The sequence below is a fragment of the Arachis stenosperma genome, chromosome 7 (assembly GCF_014773155.1).
Source record: "Arachis stenosperma cultivar V10309 chromosome 7, arast.V10309.gnm1.PFL2, whole genome shotgun sequence".
Lineage (NCBI taxonomy): Eukaryota > Viridiplantae > Streptophyta > Magnoliopsida > Fabales > Fabaceae > Arachis > Arachis stenosperma.
The window spans coordinates 66,756,319-66,762,412 of record NC_080383.1 but is presented as its reverse complement, the minus strand read 5'-3'; positions in this window follow the sequence as shown (position 1 = coordinate 66,762,412).

The window sequence follows — 6,094 nt, the reverse complement described above, 5'->3', positions numbered from 1 at the left end:
AGTAGACATCCTGGGCTTTCCAGCAATGTATAATAGTCCATACGTTTCCCGAGATTTGATGGCCCAAAAGGGCGTTCCAAGTCAGCTCAAGAATTCTGGCGTTTAACGCCGGAACTGGCACAAGAATAGGAGTTAAACGCCCAAACTGGCACAAAAGTTGGCGTTTAACTCCAAGAAAAGTCTCTACACATGAAAGCTTCAATGCTCAGCCCAAGCACACACCAAGTGGGCCCGGAAGTGGATTTTTATGTCATTTACTCATTTCTGTAAACCCTAAGCTACTAGTTCTCTATAAAATAGGACCTTTTGCTATTGTATTATCATCTTGGTTCTTCTGGTTCCCTCTCTGGGGCCGAAGCCAATGATCACTATTATCACTTATGTATTTTCAATGGTGGAGTTTCTACACACCATAGATTAAGGTGTGGAGCTCTGCTGTACCTCAAGTATTAATGCAATTACTATTGTTCTTCTATTCAATTCAGCTTATTCTTGTTCTAAGATATTCATTTGCACCCAAGAACATGATGAGTGTGATGATTATGTGATGCTCATCATCATTCTCACTTATGAATGCGTGCCTGACAACCACCTCCGTTCTACAAGCAAACAATGCTTGAATGTTTATCTCTTGGATTCCTTAATCAGAATCTTCGTGGTATAAGCTAGAATTGATGGCGGCATTCTAGAGAATCCGGAAGGACTAAACCTTGTCTGTGGTATTTTGAGTAGGATTCAAGGATTGAATGACTGTGACGAGCTTCAAACTCCTGAAGGCTGGGCGTTAGTGACAGACGCAAAAGAATCACTGGATTCTATTCAAACCTGATTGAGAATCGACAGATGATTAGTCGTGCTGTGACAGAGCACGTTGAACATTTTCACTGAGAGGACGGGACTGTAGCCATTGACAACGGTGATGCCCAACATACAGCTTGCCATGGAAAGGAGTAAAAAGGATTGGATGAAGACAGTAGAAAAGCAGAGAGACGGAAGGGACAGAGCATCTCCATACGCTTATCTGAAATTCTCACCAATGAATTACATAAGTATCTCTATCCTTACTTTATGCTTTATTCATAAATCATCCATAACCATTTGAATCCGCCTGACTGAGATTTACAAGATGACCATAGCTTGCTTCATACCAACAATCTCCGTGGGATCGACCCTTACTCGCGTAAGGTTTATTACTTGGACGACCCAGTGCACTTGCTGGTTAGTTGTGCGAAGTTGTGATAAAGAGTTGAGATTGCAATTGAGCGTACCATGTTGATGGCGCCATTGATGATCATAATTTCGTGCACCATGTTTTTGGCGCCGTTGCCGGGGATTGTTCGAGTTTGGACAACTGACGTTTCATCTTGTTGCTTAGATTAGGTATTTTTTCAGAATTTTTAAGAATGAATTCTAGTGTTTCAAGGTGATGTTTTCATCATCACCAAAGCTAATTGATTCTCATCAATTTAGCTCTTGAATGCAATGTCCTGCTGAAGCTTGGCTAGCCATGTCTAATTTCTTTAGACTAACATTGCATGATTCCTGGAATTCTTATTAAAAATTTTGAATCTCTTTATTTTCTTTTCCATATAATTTTCGAAAAAGCACAAAAAAAAATTTATAAATTCTTAAAACCAAAAAAATATTTTATGTTTCTTGTTTGAGTCTAGTGTCTAATTTTAAGTTTGGTGTCAATTGCATGTCTTTATTCCTCTAATTTTCGAAAATTACATGCATGGTGTTCTTCATTGATCTTCAAGTTGTTCTTGATAATTTCCTTGATCTGATCTTTAAATTCTCTTGTCTTGAGTGTTTTGTATGCATTCTCAATTTGTTAGTGTCAGTAGTATACAAACTTCTAAGTTTGGTGTCTTGCATGCATTGTTTATTTGATTTTAGTTGCATTTGATTATTCCTCATCATTAAAAATTCAAAAAAAAAATTTAATTTATGTCTTTTCAAGTAAAAAAAAAAATTCAGAACATACAGCAGAGGAATTACATAGAAAAATCTGGGCGTTCAAAACGCCCAGTGAGGAAAGAAAACTGGCGTTTAAACGCCAGCCAGGGTACCTGGCTGGGCGTTTAACGCCCAAAAGGGTAGCATTTTGGGCGTTAAACGCCAGAATAGATACCATTCTGGGCGTTTAACGCCAGGATGGCACAAGAGGAAAGATTTTGTTTTTAATTCAAATTTTTTTTTCAAGTTTTCATAATTTTTCAAAAACAAATCTTTTTCAAATCATATCTTTTTAATCATATATTTTCAAAATCAATTTCTTTCCATTTTCAAAAATACTTGCTAACAATTAATGATTTGATTCAACATTTCAATTATGTTGCCTTTCTGTTGAGAAAGGTTTAATGTCTGAATCATATCTTTTAAATTTCTTGTTAGCCAAGTCATTAATTTTCAAAATCAAATCTTTTTAAATTGTTTTTCAAATCATATCTTCTCAATCATATCTTTTTAAAACCATAACTTTTCAATCATATCTTTTTAATCACATCTTTTTCAAAATAGTTTTCAATCATATCTTTTTGATTTCTACTTTCAAAAATCTTTTTCAAAAATCACTTTATTTCTTTCCCAATCTTAGTTTTCGAAAATCAATTACTTTTTTTTTTCAAAATTTCTTTTAATTAATTCACTTTAATTTTCGAAAATTTCTTCCCCTCTTCTCACATCTTTCTATTTATGGACTAACACTCCTCCTCAATGCACAATTTGAACTCCATCTTTCTTGATAAGTTCGAATTCTTCTACCTCTTCCTTTTATTTTTCTTTTCCTCTGACACCTCAAGGAATCTCTATACTGTGACATAGAGGATTCCACACTTTCTTGTTCTCTTCTCTTTTATATGAGCAAGAGCAAAGACAAAAGCATTCTTGTTGAGGCTGACCTTGAACTTGAAAGGACCTTGAAGCGAAAGCTAAGAGAAGCTAAAGCACAACTCTCTGTAGAGGACCTAACAGAAATCTTCAAACAAGAAGAAGACATGGCAGCCGAAAACAACAACAATGCCAACAATGCAAGGAAGGTGCTGGGTGACTTTACTGCACCTACTCCCGACTTCTATGGGAGAAGCATCTCTATCCCTGCCATTGGAGCAAACAACTTTGAGCTTAAGCCTCAATTAGTTTCTCTAATGCAACAGAATTGCAAGTTCCATGGACTTCCATTGGAAGATCCTCATCAGTTTTTAGCTTAATTCTTGCAAATCTATGACACTGTCAAGACCAATGGGATTGACCCTGAGGTCTACAGACTTATGCTATTCCCTTTTGCTGTAAGAGACAGAGCTAGGATATGGTTGGACTCACAATCTAAAGAAAACCTGAACTCTTGGGAAAAGCTAGTCAATGCCTTCTTGGCAAAGTTCTTTCCACCTCAAAAATTGAGTAAGCTTAGAGTGAAAGTCCAAACCTTCAGACAGAAGGAAGGTGAATCCCTCTATGAAGCTTGAGAAAGATATAAACAATTGATCAGAAAGTGTCCTTCTGACATGCTTTCTGAATGGAGCATCATAGGTATCTTCTATGATGGTCTGTCTGAACTGTCCAAGATGTCATTGGACAGCTCTGCTGGAGGATCTCTTCATCTGAAGAAGACGCCTACAGAAGCTCAAGAACTCATTGAAATGGTTGTAAATAACCAATTCATGTACACTTCTGAAAAGAATCCTGTGAACAATAGGACGAATCAGAAGAAAGGAGTTCTTGAGATTGATACTCTGAATGCCATATTGGCTCAAAACAAAATATTGACTCAGCAAGTCAATATGATTTCTCAAAGTCTGTCTGGAATGCAAGCTGCACCAGGCAGTACTAAGGATGCTTCATCTGAAGAAGAAGCTTATGATCCTGAGAACCCATCAATGGAAGAGGTGAATTACATGGGAGAACCCTATGGAAACACCTATAATCCTTCATGGAGAAATCATCCAAATCTCTCATGGAAGGACCAATAGAGACCTCAACAAGGTTTCAACAACAATAATGGTGGAAGAAACAGGTTTAGCAATGGCAAGCCTTTTCCATCATCTTCTCAGCAATAGATAGAGAATTCTAAGCAGAGCCACTCTGACTTAGCAACCATGGTCTCTGATCTAATCAAAACCACTCAAAGTTTCATGACTGAAACAAGGTCCTCCATTAGAAACTTGGAGGCACAAGTAGGTCAGCTGAGTAAGAAAGTTACTGAACTCCCTCCTAGTACTCTTCCAAGCAATACAGAAGAGAATCCAAAAGAAGAATACAAGGCCATTGACATGACCCACATGGCCGAAATTGGAGAGGAGGAAGAGGCAGTGATCGCCACTGAGGAAGACCTCAATGGACGTCCACTGGCCTCCAATGAGTTCCCTAATAAGGAACCATGGGAATCTGAGGCTCACACTGAGACCATAGAGATTCCATTGGATTTACTTCTGCCATTCATGAGCTCTGATGAGTATTCTTCCTCTGAAGAGGACGAAGATGTCACTGAAGAGCAAGTTGCTAAGTACCTTGGAGCAATCATGAAGCTAAATGACAAGTTATTTGGTAATGAGACTTGGGAGAATGAACCTCCTTTGCTCACCAAAGAACTGGATGACTTGACTAGGCAGAGATTACCTCAAAAGAGACAAGACCCTGGGAAGTTCTCAATACCTTGTACCATAGGCACCATGACCTTTGAGAAGGTTCTGTGTGACCTAGGGTCAAGCATAAACCTCATGCCTCTCTCTGTAATGGAGAAGCTAGGGATCTTTGAGGTACAAGTTGCAAGAATCTCACTAGAGATGGCAGACAATTCAAGAAAACAAGCTTATGGACTTGTAGAGGATGTTCTGGTAAAAGTTGAAGACCATTACATCCCTACTGATTTCATAGTCCTAGAGACTGGGAAGTGCATGGATGAATCTATCATCCTTGGCAGACCCTTCCTAGCCACAGCAAAGGCTGTGATTGATGTTGACAGAGGAGAATTGATCATTCTAGTGAATGAAGAATCCTTTGTGTTTAAGGCTCAAGCATATCCCTCTTTTACCATGGAGAGGAAGCATGAAGAGCTTCTCTCAAAACAGAGTCAAACAGAGCCCCCACAGTCAAACTCTAAGTTTGGTGTTGGGAGGCCACAACCAACTTCTAAGTCTGGTGTTGAACCCCCACATTCAAACTCTAAGTTTGGTGTTGGGAGGTTCCAACATTGCTCTGAACAACTGTGAGGCTCCATGAGAGCCCACTGTCAAGCTACTGACATTAACAAAGCGCTTATTGGGAGGCAACCCAATGTTATATTTATCTATTTTCCTTTGTTATTTTATGTTTTCTGTAGGTTGATGGTGCGCGAAATTGTGAACAATACTTTTCACAACTCTCATAATCCCTGGTCATGAACTCCAAAAACTTGGTGGTTCAATTCCATGGCATTACACAACTTCGCACAACTAACCAGCAAGTGCACTGGGTCGTCCAAGTAATACCTTACGTGAGTAAGGGTCGATCCCACGGAGATTGTTAGCATTGAAGCAAGCTATGGTCATCTTGTAAATCTTAGTCAGGCAAACTCAAATGTATATGATGATGAACGAAAATAATATAAAGATAAAGATAGTGATACTTATGTATATCATTGGTGTAAGAGCTTCAGACAAGTGTATGAAGATGCCTTCCCTTCCGTCTCTCTGCTTTCCTACTGCCTTCATCCAATCCTTCTTACTCCTTTCCATGGCAAGCTCGTGTAGGGTTTCACTGTTGTCAGCAGCTACCTCCCATCCGCGCAGTGAAAGCTAATGCACGCACTCTGTCACAGTACTGCCAATCACTGGTTTGGTTCCCTCCCCTACCGGAATAGAATCACTCTTTTGCGTCTGTCACTAACGCCCAGTAGGTTACAGGTTGAAGCACGTCACAGTCATTCAGTCATTGAATCCTACTCAGAATACCACAAGGTTAGACCTTCCGGATTCTCTTGAATGCCGCCATCAGTTCTTGCCTATACCACGAAGACTCTGATCTCACGGAATGGCTGGCTCGTTTGTCAGGCGAGCACTCGGTTGTCAGGCGATCAACCATGCATCGTGCAATCAGGAACCAAGAGATATTCACT